Here is a 23,015-nt window from a genome sequence, read left to right on the forward strand (position 1 = left end):
GTCTGACCCTTAATTTGTACCATGCTCATCACTGTAAAGTCCTGTACCTTACAAAATAATAGTTTCAATAAGCATGAATCTTCTCTTAATTGCATTCATTTTACATCAGTGTAACTCACCTCCACTGACTTTATTGGAGTTATTCCCTATTAACACTAGTGTTAGATAAAAATCAGCCTTCATATCAGTGACTTACCCGTAGACTTTAGTTTCCCTTTCTTTTTGTCTTTGCAGGTGTAACGCTGACAGACCTCAGTCGTCAGCGGGTGGGATCAAACCTGGAACTTAGTGCACGAGCTAAAAGCCAACCGGCTGTTAGCTAAGGCTGTAGAACAGACTCCTTTATGTCTCTCTAAGTGGTGGCGGTGCCACTAGATGGGACAGAACACCACACCCAGAAGGTGTGTGGGTTACCTACTTCCTCTAGCTGAGGAAGCGTGTCCCGAGCTTCAGAGACTTCGCAGTTGAAATCCGGGATGAGCCCCCACTTGTAATACCGACAGACCCTGGTTGTCGGCAGGCAGGATCGAACCAAGGATCTCTGGAGCTTAGTGCATGAGCCTCTACCACATAAGCTAAAAGCCAACTGCCTGTTACCTAAGGCTGTAGAGCAGACTCATTTAATTCTCTCTCTAAGTGGTCTTGGTGCCACTAGATGGGACACAACACCTCACCCGGAAGGTGTGTGGGTTACACAGGCACAGGTAAGATTGGTGGGAATTTCCTTATCTCCTGTTCTCATTCCACTTCCAAGAAAAAGGCAAGACCAGTGTGTTTGTGTGTGTATGTGTCACTTGCATTTTGTAGACTCACAGGCAATGGCTCAAAGTTCCAATTATGTGTCCAAGAATTCCTTTTGTGTGACTGGACTCAAGTCAGTACAGCAGTGTGAAGCACTGTTCGCTTTGTCCTCATCTCTCTGGCTCTGAATTCCATTTCAGGTATGCTTAATCCTCACTAAGGAAAAAGGCTGCTAACTCTCTGTGGAGTGTGCTGGATACTGGAATAAATTGAAGGCCATTTGGGTTTGCCAGCTGCTTATAGTCTGGAATAGTTCTACAGCAACATGGCAACCCCTATGAGTGGTGAGAGAGGATCTCTGCCTCAAGCCATAGTTTTTGGTGCTGGGCTGAAAGCATTAAACCCCTTGTGCTGTAGTTCTTCCATGCCATCAAGTGTGTTTTTTCATCAGCAGTTGAGTCTCCTATCTCATAGGGCATCTGAGAACCAGGAAGAGATGTGGTCTGGCCAAACTTTTGAGGTGGGTGTGGAAATCTGGATATCCTCTCCACAGTGCACAGCTCCCGTAGGTGGGAGGTTGGAGATGGAATCCTTCCTTGAAGCTGTGGAGCCATAGTGGAGCTGCGCTGTCACCATTACTCCAGCCTCCTCTCACAATTACTGTCACCGTCCCCCCTCTGGTCACCCCGATACCCATGTTGCCCCCATGTCAATGCATACAAAATTCAGTTGTTGCAATCATCTTTCCTTGCTTGTTGATCTGCCCATACCTCATAAGCACATGCACCCTCTGAATGCTTCTATTGGTTCCCCATTTCCCACTGCATCAAGCTCAAGCGTCTTGCCCTCACCTTCAAGGCCCTTTACAGCTCTGCTCCTTGTGGTGTTTAGATGTTGCTTGTATTTATTAGAATTGGGAGCACTGGCTGTTGGGAGTCTGAAAGGACAGGAAACAGGAAGGAGGGGGGAGGAGTTGAAGAGGCTGAGGGAGAGCTACGGAGGGTGCAGCAACAGCTTGGAAAAGAGGTTTTCACTTTAAAAAATAAAGTTCTGTTGAAGTTTTTTAATACCTTGCCTGGTTACTACAACATTTTGGTGACGAGGATGGATCTTCTGCCTCTGAACCCACCTGCACCCTTTCTACAAAGCCCAGGTGAGCCTCCAATTGCTTTTACTGTCTGGATCCATATGTTTGAGACTTATCTGCTTGCAATCAGTGCTACAGAGATTTCTGAAGTAAGAAAGTCATAGAGTCATAGAATATTAGGGTTGGAAGGGACCTCAGGAGGTCATCTAGTCCAACCCCCTGCTCAAAGCAGGACCAATCCCCAATTTTTGCCCCAGATCCCTAAATGGCCCCCTCAAGGATTGAACTCGCAACACTGGGTTTAGCAGGCGAATGCTCAAACCCCCACCCCCCAAAGCATGCTCTGCTAATCCACTGCCTTGGAGCAGACGGGCAGCGTACATGTTACACTTTTCCCTTTGCAGATGATAAATATGAGACTGCACTCACTGCATTAAAGAACTTTTTTGTACCAAGAGTGAATGTAGTAGCTAATCGCTACAGATTTTGCCAGCGTGACCAGAAACTAGGGGAGCCTATAATGCAGTATATTGCTTCCCTGTGGAGTCTGATTGTAACTTGTGACTTTGGGAATACGGCAGATGAGATGATTAGAGACCAGCTCATTGAAAAAACAACCATGCTTCATGTAAGAGAACGTTTACTTCTAGAACCACAACTTACACTAGAAAAAGCAATAACCGTTGCTCCCCAGATTGAGTCAGCTACAGCTGAAGCCAGAATAATGGGCATGGATACAGGAGGCACAGTCCAGGCTGTGACTCCTTTGCAGAAAAGTTCACTATCTCTGCAGACACACAACTGCAAGAGGAAAACTAATGAAAAACCACCAAATCAGCAAATTCAAAATACAGTAAAAGCATGCTTTTGCTGTGGATCTCCACAACACCTTGCAAGCTACACAGGATGTCCGGCAAAAGTAGCTCAGTGCAATCATTGCAAAAAGATTGGGCATTTTGCTAAAGTATGTCGCAGCAGCCAGTTCAATCAACAGGTGCATGCAGTTACAATACCAGATGTTACTGTGCTGAGCGTGGACAAAATCACTACTGCACATATTCCAGAACAAATAAAGTGCATGGTAAACGTTTCCACCATTCAGCTAATGTTGGACGCTGGCTCAGCAGTATCTATACTACCTGATTCCATCTATTTGCATTACTTTAAAGATGTGCCTCTTACTGAACCCAAGCTTCACTTGGTGTGCTATTTGAAAAACCATATTCTAGTACGTGGCTGCCTGCCAGCAATAGTTACTTTTGGTGATTGCTGTGTAACTGCAAAGTTCTACATTGTCCACAAAGGCACTCCTATCCTTGGCCGAGATTTATTGGCTGCTTTAAATCTCAGGGTAGTTAATGGACGAATTGATCTTCCTCAGCAAAGCACTCTTGTGGTACACACACCAGTTTCAGCTGGGACCCAACACCAGGTTGAGGAGAAACCCTTCTCTGCTCATGGGTTTCTGCATAAAGTTAAAATGCGGAATAATGTGATGCCTGAAGGACAGAAATTACGGCGCTTATCATTTTCAGACAGGGAAACTGTTTCAGAGGAACTTAGAAAACTTGTTCAAAAGGACATTATTGAAGAGATGGACTCCTCGGAATGGGTTTCACCTATAGTAGTGACGTAGAAGAAGGGTGGAGGCATTCACCTTTGAGTGGACTTAAGGGAGCCAAATAAAGCTATTGTGATTGACAGCCATCCTCTTCCTCACATAGAAGAAGTATTTGCACAACTCCATGGAGCAAAGATGTTTTCTACTCTTGATTTTCAGAGCGCATACCACCAGGTTATGTTGCATGAAGATAGCAGACACCTCACAGCATTTATTACATGAGGGACTATTTCATTTTAGACATGTTCCATATGGTCTCGCATCAGCCCCAAGTGCCTTCCAAAAAATGATGTCATTGATTTTGAAGAATCAACATGGAGTTCAGTGCTATTTGGATGATATTATCATGTTTGGAAATACTTCAGAGGAGCATGACAATAACCTTCAGTCTGCACTAAACTCATCAGCAAAGCAGGCCTCAAGCCCATAGGTCCAAATGCAAATTTAGACAAACTGAACTCTCCTTTCTGGGGCATACAATTTCACAGGCTGGACTAAAACCTGATCTGGCTCATATCCTGGTAATTTCAAATCCTCCTCCTCCAACAGATTTGCAAACCTTACGTTCCCTTCTTGGGTCTTACCTCTTCGTATGCAAAATTCATTCCCAATTATGCTTCTGTCATTGAACAGTTACGGGAATTACAACGGGGAAGTTCAACCTTAGTGTGGACAACCGATGCATAAGCTAGTTTCGAAACGGTGAAAGACTTGATTGTACATAGTCCAGTACTTGCACTATTCAGTCCTGCATTGCCCACAATTGTAACTGATGCTTCTGATTATGGACTTGGGGCTGTCCTCACACAACTTCATGAGGACAACACAGAGAGGACTGTTGCATTTGCTTCAAGGACACTAAGTAATGCTGAGAGAAAATATTCTACAGTCGAAAAAGAAGCACTTGCTTGTGTCTGGGCTACTGAAAAATGGAGAACTCTACCTGTGGGGCTGCACATTCAAGTTGCGCACAGACCACAGCCCTTTGACGACGCTGCTCACCACAAAAGGACTGGGAAGATCAGGATACCGTATTGCTCGATAGTCTGCAAGACTACTCTCTTTCAATTATGAACTGGAATATAAGCCTGGAAACCAAAATGTGGTAGCTGATTGCCTTTCTCGCCTGCCTTTGCCTTCACCAGATGGTCCACCGGAGGATAGGATGTAGTAGTTGCACTTATTACAAGCACTCTCACTACAGTTACAAGAGAACAATTTCAAGGCGCTTGTTCAGCGTGTCCAATTCAACAAAAACTACGGGAATTTCTGGCAAAGAGCTCAGTAACCCTAAAAACCTTGACTCAGTTTTGCTGCCTTTATTTTAGAATTCGGGATGAACTTTCTTTGCTTGATGTCTGTGTGCTACGAGGTACACACCAGCTACTTGTGCCAGAAGAACTCATACACCTGGCACATGATACTCATCAAGGAATTGTCCGAACCAAACAACGACTACGGGATCTGTATTGGTGGCCAGGGATGGACTCTCAAACTGAAGCACTTCACTCTGATGAAGTGAGCTGTAGCTCATGAAAGCTTATGCTCAAATAAATTTGTTAGTCTCTTAGGTGCCACAAGTACTCCTTTTCTTTTTTCATAAAATCCTGTGTCACTTGCCAAATGCATGATAAGACAGCAGTTACATGTACCCCTCCATTACAGCCTGTTCCTCTTCCTGAATCTGCATGGGAAAAAGTGGCGATTGACATTGTAAGACCCTTTGATACTGCTCCAATTGACTGCCATTATGCCATCACTTTAATAGACTATTTCAGTAAATGGCCTGAGGTAGCATTTACATCGCAAATCTCTTCTGCTACAGTAATTAAGTTCCTCTCTTCAGTTTTTAGCAGGGAAGGTAACCCCAAAGAACTGATTTCAGATAATGGTAGTCAATTTACTTCCCTGGAGTTTGAAACTTTTTTCTAGCAGAGAGGAACATTTTACACAGAAGGTTGTCCCTATACTACCCTCAAGCCAATGGGGAAATCGAACGGTTTAACAGAGAGTTTACAAATGGCTAAACTGGAAGGGTGATTGTGGATAACCTTCACTACTGATTTCTTGCAAGCATACCGGGCTACATGACATGCCACAACGCAAAGATCACCCGCAGAGTTACTGCATGGGAAACAGATGAATACTAAACGGAACATTTCTGGATTGTTAAAGGCACGACCTGAGGCCCCAGCCGAGGATGATGTGAGAAAAACAGTTGAACAGAACCAAGCAAAGTCTAAGGCTTTCACAGACAAGCAGCGGGGTGCTAAGGAACCAAAGTTTCAGTGTGGTTCTTTCATTAGAATATGAAAACCTGGAATTTTACACAAAGGGGACCATAAATTCACAGCTTCTCTTAAAATCATAGAGAAGAAGGGACCCTACACCTATCGACTTTCTGATGGGCGGGTATGGAATGCTTCTTATCTCACACCTGCCTATGCACCAAGAGGAGATTATGCCAACACCAAATCTGCATTGGATAAATTCACCGTAGTATCAACACAACAAGACATTGCACTGGAACCAGGGCTTGAGAGACGGCCTGTCAGACCCGGACGACCACCTGTCTGGACTAGAGACTATATTATGTAGTATCTATAGTGTTTTTAGTGTAATATTTCTGTCAACAGTATAGTGCCTTGTTTCCTATTTGTTCCTGTGGTTAGAACAACAATGTTTATTGTAATTGGGAGAGTTTCTTAAGAGACGACACAATGTGGTGTTTAGATGTTGCTTGTAATTATTAGAATTGGGAGCACTGGCTGTTGGGAGTCTGAAAGGACAGGAAACAGAAAGGATGGGGGAAGAGTTGAAGAGGCTGAGGGAGAGCTACTGAGGGTGCAGCAGCAGCTTGGAAAAGAGGTTTTCACTTTAAAAAATAAAGTCCTGTTGAAGTTTGTTAGTACCTTGCCCGGCTACTACAACACTCCTCCCTATTTATATGCTCTTGTGTTTTATTGCATTGCCCCATCACATCCGCTCTGCTAATGATGCCTGCTTTTCTAATTCTTCATCCCTTCTTCTAAGTCGTGCCTTCTACATGGAATGTTCCCTCTGAACTAGTCTGTAAGCTACTACACTCTCCTCCTTCAAATACCTCCTTGAGTCCCACTTTTGCTGCTATACCCGCAGGAAATCAGCCAACCAAACGGGTTAGGTCCTGGGGGAGCACAGCAACAATATTTGTCAATGATTTGGACCTGTAATTGTCCCCACTCAGTAGAGATGCTGGAGTGCTGTGGTAAGAAGCCTTTGTTCTGACATACTATGTGTAGAGGTGGCTGAAAACATTTTGTAAACTATTTTTTCCCCGCGAAACATTTTTTGTGGAAAAATTTCATTTAGAGTGAACTTTTCCCATAAAAAAAAAAAAAACCTCAGATAATTTCTCTGAAATTAAAAAAAGGCTTGTTTTATTTTGAAATGTTACCGGAAAACACCACTCTTTCCCAAGCAGCTCCGAGTTTGTGGTATTGTGGCAGGTGTACTGTTATCCAAGGGCTAGAATTGCAAGTGTTTCAGCTGCTAGGCCCTACGGGTTCTAACACCTTGATGAGTCCCAGCAAAGTACTCCAATAATGGCTTCTGCCAATAGGCTGCCCCAGCATCTTCTAGCTGTCCTAGACCCTTCCTTCTCCTGTTTGCAGGCTGCTCCCCAGTATTCTCCTGCTACTGTTGGGCCCCTGGCCTCCAGCCTGCTGCTGCTTCTCATAAGCAGTATCTGGCTCTTTCTCATAAGCAGTATCTGGCTCTTTCTCCCCTTCCTACTTCCCTTTGCTACTTCCTTTTGCTGCTCTCTAGGCATTGTGGAGTTCTCTCCTGGCAAGATGTTGAACTGGTTAACACAGAGCTGGTCAATCCCTTTCCCTCCAGCTGGTTCAGGGATGAGGGAAGGTACCAAATAATGAGTCAGCATGTTTATTACAGAATGTGTGAAAATATGGAGATTGTTACTGACACCCTCCTTCCCCTCTTCCTGCTCCATGTTTGTCCCATTCCCTTGTCACATCTCATCCTAAATTAGACTGTAAGCTCTTTAAGGCAGTAATAGTGTCTTTGTGTGTGTACAGCACCTAGCACAATGAGATCCTGATTCCAGCCAGACAGTGTGAGCACAACGGCAATATGCACAGTATTGCCAACCTGAAGAGATCAAAAATCATGAGTCAGACCCTCATTAGTTGAGGGTCCCCCTCCCAGCATGATTTTTTTTTACATCAAATTGGTTTTGGTCTCTTTTGACTTTAACTCCCCTCTAATCCTCTGCCAATGTGTGTGTGTGCTAATTCCAGGTTGAAAGGTCAGCTTTTAATGCACCACTTTCCCCAGGCTGCCAAGTAGAGACTCCATTTACTGTCTCCTCACCCCTAGGATGGGGGAAATGCCATCTATTTCCTATTACTGTCTTGACTCAGCAGCATCATTTCTCTTCCTCCTGCTGCTCTAGGACTTCTCTGCTTGGAACCCAGCAGCACCAATTCCCTTACCCCCTGCCTCCAGCTCCTCCAGAGCCCTCTTTCTGCTGTAGGGCCATATGTGAAGGCAGGGCTCAGTGGCAGGGCAGGTCTGTGTCCTTAGCCCTGAGGCTCTCACACAGAGCTCCACCGAGCCTTGAAAATCACAGGATCAGAGGAGCTTTTTGCATCATTGTGACAGCTCCTCCAGCAGGCAGCAAAATCCTTTGACTCGCAATCAAATCATGAGAGTTGGCAACACTACAATATTGTTTCTCCTGGCTACTCAGAGGGCACTCTTTTCCCCCACCCCTTCCCGCAGGCTGGGGAGTTCCCCATATCCTGTACCCCTGTTCAGCAAAGTGTAACAAGTCCATTGACTCTAAGAACCCTGTAAAGAAGGAGCAGAACTTTTCTCAGAGGGTTAAAGCCTATTAATACGTAGAATGAAAAAGAAGGTAAAATGCAATGGTGCTCAGGAGAACTAGTCATCCATAAACTGGCAGCTTGGCCAACTGTGGGGCAAGAAGCTAAGCTTTAGCCTGTGAAGCATGACAGAAAGTCAGATGTCACTTAACAGCGGAGTCCTGATATTGCAAGCTTAAGAGAAGTGGCACCATGGAGAGTGAAGGGGTAATAAATAAAATATTGCATCTCGGCAATGACTTCTTGAAGAGGCCTTCTGAGGACTCAAATTTGTGAACTCTGAAAGAAATTAGATGGGTCCATCTGAGGAAAATGGATCTTTCATTTCTTAGATCATGTTTTTGTCCTTTGTTTGTTTCATGTGTCAGACAAGTATTGCACTGATACATAGTGAAGTTCTGAGACCTTTTCATTATTACAGTGCTGAATTGCTAATGAGCAGTACATGTTAGTCATACAGTAAGAATGAGGACAGTTTTATCAATCACTCCATTCATGTGAGTGTAATCACTTTCCTGGTGTGTCCACTTACGTCTGTCTGCCTTGGGCCTGAGTACTTTCTCTCTCATCAAACCTTCAAAACATTTTGCCCTCAAACCCTAAGTCCACCCTCTAATAAAAGATTAATGTTCCCCATTACTTATCCTTATTCTTATTCTCAACTTATTCTTGAGTAATTGTACAAGGCATAACATATCTGCAGCATGCTTTACAAGTAGCCCTTAATAGCCTCCAGCTCCTTTTCAGCTCTGTCCTTCTGGATTTTATTTGCACAAAGAAGTTTGGAGAGTCTGCATTTGTTGTCCTCATTTGCTTTCTGCTTCCTTCTATGTGCTTCAGCAGGGATAATGGCATGCTGAGCCATTATCATGGCATTGTGTTTGCCGTCAGTCTTTGTGGAAGATGTCAGGAAAGATTCTGAGGCAGTAATGTGCACTAAAACCTTCACAGGGCACATTTATTTTTATTTTGTCATCTTCCTTAGAAAATGTTAATAGAAGGCTAGTGGTGGGATAGTCCAGAACACAAAATTCTTTAACTGATTAGCTGAGTGCTGGGAGTCCTGAAAAGGGTCACTCATAATAATCCAGAGTATATTTTCTGTTTTGTTTCAAATTGAGTTTTGCACAGAACAAAGTGGTAACCTTTCTTTCTAAATGCCCAGCTCAGCATCTTTTGTGAAATTGCCAAGTTCTTCCTCACTTTTCCTTCATTTCTTACTAAGGGAAACTCCCATTGAAGTTACTTGGAGATTTTCATGAGTATGAATTAAATGGAAACTGAATAAGGACTTCAAGATTGGGCCCCTGGTGTCTTTTGAATTCTGCCTTTTAATTTTTTCTTAAAGGTGAACTGAAAAAAAACAACAAATAGATGTTTAGATTGTAATTACTAGCTATATGTGTATATATAGTGGGGGCGGGGCAGAGTGGTCTCAGTCCACTGGGGCTCCCCATGTGCAGCTTGGTAGGGGCCAGTCAAGGCCAAGGGAGGGGACAGAGGATCCGCTGTTTAGCAGTTCAGGGCCTTCTTCCTTAGCACTCACAGTCAGGGCATATAAGTGGTATAGAGAGCCATTTTAGCCATTGGGCTTCAGTAGCCTTTGGGAAGGTAGGGGGAAGTAGATTGCCTTTCCTCCTGCACCTGTGCATCTAGCTAGTGCCTACCCTAGCTATTTAGGTTGAGAATGAAGATTTGGCTGTAAGAGTAAGAGTAAATACAAGAGGTAGGTCTTCTTGTCCCCTCCGTTGGCCTTGTCTGTTCCCTTACCTAAGGAGCCTGAGTCTAGTGTGGTCCACACTTCCGGCCCCCCAGATCCCTTGTGGATTGAAACCACCCTGCTTCCCTGTAAAAGGGGACCTTGCATGGCAGTGGTAGCAGATTTTTGCCCTTGGTGAATAAATCAAGTGCATATTCCAAATGGTCTTATATCTGCCACGATCTGATCAGTGTTTCTCCTATAAAAGCTGATGACCTCACTACACCCTAAAACAGAGTCAGGGAGGCAGCATTCTGTTGTATCAGGTTCCAAATTGCTATATCCACACTACAGGTGCCCAACAATCCTAACTCACCAATGAATGAGATCCCCAAAGGCACTCAGTATAATGAGCCCCTCCTCCTTCTCCCCAAAAAGTTACCATCTGTCTCAAATAAAAATATACGGCACACTGGTCTACTTGAGGAATGAACAGTGAGGAAGCACAGAGAGAGCTTTTTATTCATCTCTGTTAGAGCCCTTAGAGAATTGTCTTTGTGAAAACCCAGATTCCCTTACACCACCACTGAAAAGGCAGAGAAAGGGCACTCAGATGATGAGACAACATGTGTTTTCTTATCAGTAAACATTTTCTTGGATCTGGCAGTTGAGCCCTTGCACTATTCCCTTGGTTTCTTCACTTTAGATAGTTTTCTCTAGGGCCCTCAACAGATAACTGTGTGATTGATATATACACACACAGACAAGTTAGTCATCTTTTAAAGGTTAATAATGTAACAATTTTAGCATGGCTTTTTAAAAAAGAAAATATCTCATCTACTCACTTTAGTATGAAGCTGTCAACCTGCAATATTTTATTTTAAAATATGATGCTATTTTGAGTTATAGAAGCCAAAGATTAGGAGGTAGAAGAGGATCTTGAGGATGAACCTTTGGCTCCTTAAAGATCAAATATTTGTGCACTTTGGCATAATGGAGAGTGACCAAACTGTATGTAGCCAAAGTGTGTTTAAATGAACAATACTGGATTCTGGAACTGAGCACAGCTGAAAGGGACAGCTTGAATGCGTTTAAAAGCTATCACATGGGTATCACATTGAAACCTTTTTTGAAAGCCCTGCAGGAGCGTAATGGTTACAGGAATGGTGAGCTCCCAGGGGAGGTATGCATAGAGGTACTGAACCTTTGTCTTTATTTTGTTCTTATAAGTGCTTAAGCAATGTTGTTTTACCCTTCTGCTGCCCTTCCCTTGAAGGTCATTCATGACTGACAGTCTGTAATGGAGCTAATTCTCATTTGGCTCTGCTCCATAATAAGCTGGCGGAAAATACTTTGGGAGTCTGGGACCAATTTGATAAAATTCTTCTAGTCCCTGTATGTGGTAAAAGCATCATGAAAATATTGCGGCTACACATGAAGCGTTTATAATAACATAAAAGCATTAGAAAGTGTAGGGGCTGGCTGTTGCTGTATTGTAGCTGTGTTTATTTAAATACAAATTGAAACAGACTTTACATTTTCAGCCTTTATCAGCTGCTGGAGAAGGCTATTGGAATACCTACTTCATGCAGCTTTAGCTGCACATGTGCATTGTCTTTAGTAATGATCATGTACATCACTGTAGGACTAATCACAGACAATACAAAGATTTTAACATTTATGATGTGCTAAACTCTTTTGTCTGAGAGACACAATGTCTTTTACTGGATTTCTTTTCACTGATTGCCCATTATCCTGCTTCTATTAGCATGTGTTGGTGGCTGAAAATAAGGGGTTATCCCTTTGTTGAGGCTAATTACATTAATAATGTTCTTCATTTTAAAACCTGCTTTCACAGAAAAAATGAACATTTTTATTATGGTCGGTAGTGCTGTGGTGTTCATACAGTTATACATTGTTTGGCCAATTTGCTAATAATGTGCCTTATTTTATGCTGTATCTAACATAGTGGCTAAATGAGAGCACAGTTCTGGATGCTAATAATTACCTATACACAGATGGTAATGATGCTTCAAATTTAGGTATTACACAGTTTATGTTTATCTGATGCTCTTAGTTGACAGGCCATGAAAAATATGGGTATTTAGGGCCAGCAGCAGAATGGCCTAAACTACGGCCTCATTTTTTAGGGACCTTTCATTCATCTAGTAAACTAAGCCTGGAAACAGTATAGAACAGAAAGTCTTTGTCTCAAGGTGAAGGTGATGTGCAACCAGAACACAAAGCATACAGTGTTCTCTGGTACCCTCTGACAGGCTGACTCGGGAAGGGTGCTGTAAGTAGATGTGAATCTACCTACTTAGCCTCAGTGATGGTCAGTACAGGTGTGGGAAAGAGAAGCAATCAAATTCAATGGCAAATTAATAATTTATTTAACATTTTTTCTTTCTTTTTTTCACCCACCTTCCCTGCATTCATCTTGCCTATTTAGGTTGTAAGCTCTTTGGCCAAGAGCTGTCTCTTACTATATCGTTGCACAGTACCTATTGCAATAGGGCTGCGATTTTGGTTGGGTAGCTAGCAATTGCTGTAATATAAATAGTTAGCAAATGGATGAGCAGCATTAGGAACACCTCCTGCACCTACTGTCCCTACACCTGTTTAGGACAAGGGAACATTCACTTGAAAATACAGTACACCTCCATGTTCAGAAATAGAAAGAAATAAGTTTACTTATCTTGTTTTTGTTTGTTTTTTTTCTAGATTTATCTTACTAGAAAGCACAGACTTGTAATATTACAATACATGATATATTAGAAATCCATATGCTAAATTTAAGTAGTCATTGACTGTTTAGCTTTCAAATGTAATTGCTGAGAAACTCTCTGAAAATGGATATAACCTTTATGAAATAACTGCAACATGAGTCTTTCAATAATGAATGAATTACATATGGATGCATCAAGCAGAATAACAAATGTACCCTACATAAAAGTAGGATGTCCATAAATCATTTATGACATCCCTGCTTTTCAGTTCTTGGCTTTTTGATTCTAAATTGAAAGCCAGGATGGATATTAGAAAAAGTGAGTCTGGTAGTCTGATATCAGGCAACTTTCATTTAAGCACTAATTAATTTTAGACAGCTGTGGGTGCAGTGTACTAAAAATACATGCAAAACAGTGCTAGTTTAGTTGTGGACTTTTATTTTCATTATTGTCTTCATCCAGTCAATGAAAAATTATTCACATAACAGATATTGTGGTAGGGTATCGGTTTTAGTGAGCAAAATGCTGTATAACAAACGAGCTCCCCAATATTTCATGTAGGGTAATAAAAATAACAATTACTATTATGATCAATTTTTCTTTTTAAAATAGAGATGTGGAAGAGTGAAGATAACCACCTGTGTTTATGCAGATCAGACCCAATCATCAAAATGGTTTCCTGGCCTTAAACTCTATGAAGTAGAAATGGGTGAATGGTGGGGTGGGCGGGATGTGTGCACACACAAAAGGAAGGAAAGCAAACCTTGTTTTAGCTTTTAAACAAACTCACTACTTAACTGTTTACCTTCTTTGAATCTCGGTCCATTGGGAGGAATAACCAAAACAGTGAATTTTGTGCAAATATTGTAGAATATTCACAAAGCAAACCATGATGAATTTGTAATCACAAATATTTTTCATGGGAAGTCTGATTCTGGACATTTCACTCCACCAGTCAGGGATTAGAAACATTATCAATAGGGCCCTACAAAATTCATGGCCCTGAAAAATGTGTCATGGATCGTGAAATCTGGGTCCGCTGCCCCAAGGGGAAATCTGGTCTTTTGTGTGTTTTTACCCTATACTATACAGATTTCACGGGGGAGACCAGCGTTTCTCAAATTGGGGGTCCTGACCCAAAAGAGAATTGCAGAGGGCTGTTGCAAGATTATTTTAGCGGGGGTCACAGTATTGCCACCCTTATTTCTGTGCTGCCTTCAGAGCTGGGCAGCCGGAGAGTGGCGGCTGGTGGCCAGGTGCCTAGCTCTGAAGCCAGCAGCAGCAGAGAAATAAGGATGGGAATACCATACCATGTCACCCTTACTTCTGCGTTGCTGCCTTCAGCTCTGTAGGCAGCAGCGCAGAAGTAAGGGTGGCAATTCCGTACCAGGCCATCCTGACTTCTGCACTGCTGCTGGCGACGGCTCTGCCTTCAGAGCTGGGCTCCCAGCCAGCAGCCACCACTCTCCAGCTGCCCAGACCTGAAGGCAGAGCAGAAATAAGGGTGGCAATACCGTGACCCCCCCTAAAATAACCTTGCGACCCCGCCAACTCCTTTTTGGGTCAGGACCCCTACAATTACAACACTATGAAATTTCAGATTTAAATAGCTGAAATCATTGAATTTATGATTTTTAAAATCCTCGGACTGTGAAATTGACCAAAATGGACCATGAATTTGGTAGGGCCCTAATTATCAAGCCAGTGGAAACAATTCAAATTTGGAATATTCAAAGCAATAGCCAAACTAAATAGTTTATTGAGGTGTTTCCATAAAATTTTTAGACGGTTTTTGAACAAACAAATTAATTGGTGGATATTGTTATCTGTTTGCAGATAACTTATAAAAAAATAAAAGGTTAAGTTTGCCAAATATATTATTCTATATGAATAGTATACTCTGCTATAGTTATTCCAATAAGACCTTTTATATGTATAGAATACAATGACATTTTTTTGTTAAATGTAAAATAATGAAAGAGAGGAATCCACAGTACCTCTGGTACTCTAAGTACACAGCTCTTTGACCTTTGGAAAAACATATTTTTACAACATTTAGTATCTGCTACTTAACTTGAAAAGAACATCAAACCTGTCCTGGCCTCAGTAATTTATTCTGTGTCACCAATCCTACTTACCTTTGGCCAGATATGATTGTCCGAGTTTGGCAAAGACTTATTTTTCTCTGTCTTTATTTACTTTGTAATTTTTCTTTCTATCCATTGCTCTTCTGTTCTAGGGGATTCCATCTTTGACTTCTCATTGTCTGTTTGGCCATATTATTACTACTGTAGTTTCTTCAGTTTTGAAGATGCCCTTAACTTGCGGGTGGGCAAACTACGGCCCGTGGGCCGTGTCTGACCCATCAGACCTTTTAATCTAGCTCTCAAGCTCCCTCCAGGGAATGGGGTCAGGGGCTTGCCCCGCTCCGGCACTCCAGCCGGAGAGCGGGTTCGGGGGCTTGCCCCACTCCACACAGCTCCCAGAAGCAGCAGCATGTTTCCCTTCCAGCTCCTACACATAGGGGCAGCCAGGGGGCTCTGCACGCTGCCCTTGCCCAAAGTGCTGGCTCTGCCACTCCTATTGGCCGGGAGCTGTGGGGGCGGTGCCTGCAGATGGGGCAGCATGCAGAGCTGCCTGGCCAGCGCCATGCCTCTGCATAGGAGTTGGAGGGGGACATGCCGCTGCTTCTGGGAGCTGTGGGAGCAGCGCCGGTGGATGGGGCAGCATGCAGAGCCGCCTGACTGCCCCTCCACGTAGGAGCTGGAGGGGGGACATGCTGCTGCTTCTGGGAGCTGCTTGAGATAAGCACTGCCTGGAGCACCCTCCTGCACCCCAAACCCCTCATGCCCAGTCCCACTCCAGAGCCCTTATCCCCTGCACCCCAATCCCCTGACCCAGCCTGGAACCCCCTCCTGCACCCTGAACTCCTCATTTCCGGCCCCACATCCCAACCCCCAATTTTGTGAGCATTCATGGCCTGCCATACAATTTCCATAGCCAGATGTGGCTCTCAGGCCAAAAAGTTTGCCTGAAGTGCATTAACTGAAGGGAGGTTTTAGGGCTTGTCTACACAGTGCTCTGTAGGGGTGTGATTTCTAAAGTACACCAACATGTTGTGCATTAATTGGTCTGGGGAGACCCTACTAGTGTGCACTATAGATTCCTTAGTGCACTCAAACATAGTACAGTTTGAAACAGCACTACATTAAAGTGCACCGGCAGAGTATACACCTGACTATGAGCAACATGTTAGTGCATTTTAAAAATTACACCCACATAGAGCACATTACCTGCCCATGTAGACATGCCCTTGTCTGGTTCTTCTGGACAGTAACTTGTTCTCTTGGCTTTCCTTCTTTGCATATATAATTGAGATCCAGGATCTCTTAAGACCTTCACCAGGAATAAATTTTACTTCCCTTCTGCTTTGTCCTTGGCTCTTTCTTTCCTCTCCATCTATCTTATCTCTAGGAGATCTCATTGCTAAGTTCTCTCTCTAAATCATTTTTTGGCAGACTACATGCAACTCTACATTTCCTTTGGTGTTCTCTCATTTCTCTGTTTACAACTGCTCCTCTTGGTTTAATTGTCATTTTCTGAGGAGACCATCATGTCCTCCTAATGGTTGGGTTCTGCCCTGCTTGAGGGTAGAGCTGGCTGGAAAACAAGAACTTCATTTTATGAAAAGTTTCAAGGCTTCAAAACCTGGTTTTGGTTTTGCTTCACGTCAGAGTAAAACCAAGACCTTTGAGATTTTTCATGAAAAAATGAGAATAGACCAGAATAGTCAATAGCCTTATGGTTAGGGCACTCACTGGAAATGTGTGGGATCTTGGTTCAAGTCTCTGCTCTGAATCCCTGCTTGCATATGTGCTCTGTCTCTGCTTTGGACCATAAATGCTGGACCTGAAAATCCTGCCCAGCTACACTCCATGGCACAGTGCTTCCCTAACCCATAGAACTTTATTGGTTAAAATATTACTTTATCTCTCTGCGGTGTGGAAGTCCTCCCCAACCCAGAAGGAATTACTGTCCGGTTCATGGGTTTAGCCCACATACATAGCCCAAAATGTATTGTACTGTGCTATATCTAATGGGGACGGTAAGGGAGAAAGTTACCTACTCAGTAGCTAATACCAGAGTGATTACCTAGGCTGACAGGCAGTGAGTGAAACTGAAGCGTGGTGTATCTAGCCCACTCTCATGTTTTCTGTTTGGATAGCTCACTTATTCATGCAAGGAAAATCTTTTAAAAATCCTCCACGTATAATGGGTAGTCATTTTAGTCAAGCATTAATGTCAACCAGACAATAGTTTCAGCCAGACTTGCACTAAATTGCTTCTGCATTGTTCATTCTTTCTTGCATTATACTTTCTACTGGGATTTATGCTATTATATTACTGATGTGAAGTCACGTGAAATTTGAGAATTAAAGTCCTATTTGACATGCCTTATTTTGCCCACTGTAAAAACTGCATTCCTCTATATTTAAGCAGAGGTGTAATGCATTCAGGGGCACTTTGACATAACTTTGAAATGCTATTGCTTTCCATTCTTTTTTCCCCATTGCCACTCACTCAAAGCATTTACCCTAACTTATGCCACCCTCTCCTCTTTCCCCTCTGCCCCCTTCCACATCCCGTCTAGCTTTGCTAGAATTCCTCACCTCCAGAACTCTCACCCCAAAATCCCTAGTGGTGGATTTGTTCCTTTCCCCATTCTTTTCCCCCATGAGCCTGGTGACTCTGAATGTTAACTTACCTCCCCTCTCCTACCCACACTCCAAGCCTTTCGTGTCCCTGCCCCTTTCCTCACCTGCCTATTTGTTTCTCTCTCTGTCCACTTACTTTGGTGGTTCCAGCATTGCCAACTCTGAGTTCCAACACTTAGTAAGATCCAACATATAATAAGATATTGAAATTTTGAAAAATATTTGTCTTTTTTCCCCTCTAACAGAGGAAGTTCCCACCCCCTATTGATGTGTGGTGTCATTTCAGGTTAAATGGCTTCCCCTACCTGGCTGTTTGGAGTGGGACTCCACTCACTTCTTCCTAACGGCCACATGGTCCCTCTCCCCATCTCTCCTCTAACAGCTCAGCTACTCTTCTTACCGTATACTGACTACACTCTTCTGTCTCCTCAGAATCCTCCCCATCCCAATCAACTACCCTGGTCTGCCTAGTATCCTTGCTCCCACTCATTCTCCTGCCCCTGCCGTGCTCCTTAGTCGCCTGCTCCTCTGCTTGCAATCTTTCTGCCCTCCCAACGTTTCATGTGTCTCAGCCTTCTCCTTTCCTGTCCTGCAAATTCTCTTGGTCCTAAATGGTTCCTTCCTGATCCACTTCCAAGGTTCCTTCTCTGCCAGCCACAGTCCTCTGACTCCCACAAGTACCCCACCCCTTATCTCATTCTCTTCCTTTCACTATCTCCCCTCTGAGCTACACGGAGTGTATGGAGACAGTCATCCTCACCGAAGGCAGGCTGGTTCCAATTCCTTTGAGAACAATGGGACAAGGTAGTCATTTTCTTCTGATTGCATGAGCTGCTTAAACCTGCCCCAAATCACAAGACTCATAATAATGTGGTGAGAGATGGCAACTCTGTTATTGGTAAGAAGCTGTTGTCTACTACTTCTCCCCTGGGCAAGAGGCTGCCCTCCTCCATCCTTGCTGCCTGTCTCCCCTTCCTCCCCCAATCCCTCTCCACAAGGCCAGTAAAAGGTATGGAAAAGTGCAGACTCTTCTCTTGTGTCAGTAATGGCTGGCTGCTGCAGGCTCCCCTGGACTTATGGACTTTAAGCAGTGCAGGCGCTGTTGGTTTGGGATACACACCCATGATATTAAAAAAACAAAAACAAAAAAAACCTGACATAAAAATATGAGCAATGGCTTCTGAAAATCTTCTAAAATCAAAGCCAAAATGTACCTTAATTTTCAGGATGCAAGCTCACATAGTTCAATAATGAATTAAATGAGAACATATTTTTGCTCAGAAAAACATAGTTTGAGTTACTGCTTGATTACTAAGTAAAAGAAACCAGAGAATGCAAAGAAAAAGGTCCTCTCTGCTGAAGCAGTACTGACATAGGATTAATTTATCAGTTGCTTGTATTTGAGGTCAATTTTGTAATGCTAAATATTCCCTCTGTAAAGTTTCAGAGTGGTAGCCGTGTTAGTCTGTATCAGCAAAAATAACGAGGAGTCCTTGTGGTAACTTAGAGACTAACAAATTTATTTGGGCATAAGCTTTCATGAGTTAGAACTCACTTCATCAGATGCATGGAGTGAAAATACAGGAGCAGGTATAAATACATGAAAGGATGGGGGTTGCTTTACCAAGTGTGAGGTCAGTCTAACGAGATAAATCAATTAACAGCAGGATACCAAGGGAGGAAAAATAACTTTTGAACTGGTAAGCGAGTGGTCCATTACAGACAGTTGCCAAGAAGGTATGAGTAACAGTAGGGAGAAATTAGTATTGGGGAAATTAAGTTTAGGTTTTTAGGTCATTACAAAACCTAAACTTAATTTCCCCAATACTAATTTCTCCCTACTGTTACTCACGCCTTCTTTTCAACTGTCTGTAATGGGCCACTCGCTTACCAGTTCGAAAGTTATTTTTCCTCCCTTGGTATCCTGCTGTTAATTGATTTATCTCATTAGATTGACCTCACACTTGATAAAGCAACCCCCCATCCTTTCATGTATTTATACCTGCTCCTGTATTTTTCATTCCATGCATCTGATGAAGTGGGTTCTAAACCACGAAAGCTTATGCCCAAATAAATTTGTTAGTCTCTAAGGTGCCACAAGGACTCCTCTGTAAAGTCTTTCTTAAATTTGAGCTGTTGTGTAGGTTAGAATTTTACACTTGAATTAATTTCAAGAAAGAAACTTTTTTCTTTAAATATATAGGGGAAAAAAAGTTTAATAATACCAGTTTCATCCACCAGATGTCCCTGTACTCACAAACCGTATGATAGTTTTTATGCAATCACCTACTTGCTTTTTAAAAGGAAATGTACACTCCAGCTGTACACTTACAGTACCTGTGTTAATCACTGCATTCCCAGACCAAACCCTTTGTTAAATATAAGTAAGTCTGTGAATAGATAAGAGTTTCAAATAATATTGTTTTAATGTAAGTTGTAGTTATACAAATACATTTGGAACTGTGAATTCCCTAAATCAGCCCGAACTTTGACCTTGTATCAAATATGCCTCCATCTATTCATTAATCACCTCCTTAAATCAAACTTATTCTAGTACTTTATCCCAGTGGCTCTCAATCTTTCCAGACTATTGTACCTCTTTCAGGAGTTTGATTTGTCTTGCGTACCCCCAAGTTTCACCTCACTTTAAAACTACTCGATTAAAAAATCAGACATAAAAATACAAAAGTGTCAGAGCATACTATTACTGAAAAATTGCTCACTTTCTCATTTTTATCATATAATTATAAAATAAATCAATTGGAATATAAATATTGTACTTACATTTCAATGTATAGTATATAGAGCAGTATAAACAAGTCATTGTATGTATGAAATTTTAGTTTTTACTGACTTTGCTAGTGCTTTTTATGTAGCCTGTTGTAAAAGTAGGCAAATATCTAGATTGGTTGATATACCCCCTGGAAGACCTCTGAGTACCCCGAGGAGTAAATGTACTCCTGGTTGGGAACCACTGCTTTATCCAATAGAAACAACACAATTCAGCTAGTGCAACTATAGTAAAATACATAGCGATAGAGAGGGCCAGAGCTACTAGAATTATCACTATTACTGGGTTTATGTAATTCATCATGCCTCCATGATCAACACAAGCCAGAATTACCATAGGCTCTGATTCAAAGCCCACTGAAATCAATGGAAAGATTTCCATTGACTAGAGGGCATTAGATGAGGCCCATAGTCTTGGTACAACTACAGCCTACATCCTCACTCCCATTTATCATGACCATTTCAGCTGCCTATTAATAGCAAGTACCACCAATATCTCACCTGTTTCTCTCCATACACACTCCAGAAACAACATTCCACTACAATTTATAGAGCCAAATTGATCTCATTCACCCTCTAAAATATATACCAGTTGGAATCCCCCATATGGATCTATAATTCCAAGCATTTGTTCATGTGAGTAGTCCCAAGAGACTCAGTGGAACTATTCATGTATATAAATGTCGTGAGACTATGGGTAAGTCTGCACAACAGCTGGGAGAGCGTTTCCCAGTGCAGGTATGGAGACCGGTGCTAGCTCATCTTGTGCTAAAAATGGCCATGTGGCTGTAGTGGCATGGGCAGTGGCTCGGGCTAGCCACCCATGTGCAATCACATCCAGCCCCTGGGTACATATGCTGAGCTGCTGCCAGTGCTGCTGTGGCCACAGTGCTGTTTTTTTTAATGTGCTAGCTCGAGCAGAGCTAGTGCATATCCGTCTACCCAGGCTGGGAAGCACTCTCCCATTACCACTGTAGACATACCTTGTACGTCTACGTTTGCAACTGTATACAGTTACATGTGTTGTGCCATAACCCCCCTATTGTCCACTTCTGAAGCCCTGAAGCATGTGTATGAAGGAGAGTGCATTGCACAGAAGCTAGCACACATGAAGAGTTGTGTGTGTACATGCCTCTGTTCTGGCATGGCCCTGTACCAGTGCTACAGTGCAGTGTGGATGGGAGCAAGGGGCATGTACCAGGTCACAGGTATCCATAGTCCTCCAAGGCCATTCCCATAATGCAGGTGATACATTTGCTGCTTGACCTTTACCCAAAGGTAAAAAGTCCATGATCCCTCATTGCCAGTGGCAGTAGCAAACTGCACTGAGCACTTCAGATCACTTTTCTTCCATGAACTATATTGATCAGTACAGGCAATCCTGGATCATGTTCCAAAAGCTGCCACCTCGTCTCTGGAGTACACTTACGTACTGATCAGGGTGTGGTCAGACTGCACCATCCTCCATGACTTCACCTGGATTGGAAGGAACATATCTGTACCGGGGGAGTGGCAGTACGCTTCGGGGAAGCCCTAATCAGCTCCTGCCATTCCAGCCCCAATCAGGGGAAATGGGTTGGAGCTGGGCTACTAGCTCGGACTAGCCTGGAAACTGGCCACACCTGCCAGCCTTGTTAACAGGGGCTAAAAGCTTCAGAGGGAGTGGGGGCAGAGACCAGGAGTGGAGAGTAGGCTCAGAAGGAGCCAGGAGTGTGTTACCTTGTTGCCACTAAGGCCTGTGCTAGGCCAGACCTGTAAATAATTGAAGCTTGGTGGTGGGGACCGGACACAGGAATAAAGAGCATGGGTGTTGCACCAGCATGAAGTGGTCCTGATGCATTGGGGAGCGGGTCCAGGAGGCGGAACCCAGCAGGGTGCAGTGAGCACCCCATTACACATGGCATTTCACAAGGGCTGGGGGAGGCTGCGTTCACCGGACTCCAACCCAGTGCTGGGAGTGCATGAAGCACCTCAGCCTCCTGTATCAAAGGCTGAAGGACTCCAACAATCACTCCGGGAGGGGACTTAGCACATGTCCATGCTACAATGAGTTGGACCAGGTGCTCTCAAGGGCAGTGAGTACAGAGCCTGAAGTGACTCTCAATCCCTTCCTCAACCCTGCTAGCCTCCTCATACAGCAAGATACTGCTGTAAATCAATTACTGTATTGAAATCCTGTGAACTGCTGTAAAGTGTTTAATGGAAGCTGTAACAGAATATTAATGAGCAGTTACTGTGCCCCTGGATGTCTGCATTTCTCGGCCAGCACTCTGTCAGCAACAGTCCCTGGGCCACATGGACAGAGGGGAAAGGGAGGGGGCAGGTTCTAAAAGGGTTGATGGGGAAAAAACAGTTTTATGCCACTTGTGCAAAGACCAAAGACCCAACACCACCTCTGCCCCTTTTTTCCTTCCCCTTGCGAATGGTAGCCACAGGGGTGGGGGCCGTTGGTGGCTTGTGTGCAGGCAGATCAGGTGTTGATCCTGAAGGCATGATAAATTACCATAGGATCTGATTGTTGGCAGACCAAGTGCCAGCTCATTCCTAGGCCTCACTGAACATGGATGAATACATAGCTGGAGTCAGTCTGGCTCACCTGTATGTTAGTATTGTTAGTGTAGGTACTAGACTTATCAAAATTTGTTTAGTGTTTAAACTTTATGAAATGTTTGTAAATTGCTGCATGGAGGGAAAAAAGTCTTTCTTGATTGCTCCCCCCAGCTATGAAGAGATGTGCATGTGAACTC

At 43.3% G+C, this 23,015-nt stretch overlaps 1 protein-coding gene across 3 annotated transcripts in view; it reads left to right on the forward strand.

The window, feature by feature from the left end:
- The window catches only part of PTPRR (protein tyrosine phosphatase receptor type R), a 191,199-nt gene that overhangs the window by 24,486 nt on the left and 143,698 nt on the right, over window positions 1-23,015 (forward strand). Inside the window, exon 1 of one of the 3 annotated variants that reach the window (XM_074942050.1) lies at window positions 686-704. The exons of the other annotated variants lie outside the window; for them this stretch is intronic. The gene's annotated coding sequence lies outside the window, so the exon portion shown is untranslated. Of the gene's footprint in view, window positions 1-685; window positions 705-23,015 lie in introns of those variants that run through there. 3 annotated transcript variants of the gene reach the window in all.

Source organism: Natator depressus, chromosome 1 (assembly GCF_965152275.1).
Source record: "Natator depressus isolate rNatDep1 chromosome 1, rNatDep2.hap1, whole genome shotgun sequence".
In the NCBI taxonomy this organism is placed as follows: domain Eukaryota; kingdom Metazoa; phylum Chordata; order Testudines; family Cheloniidae; genus Natator; species Natator depressus.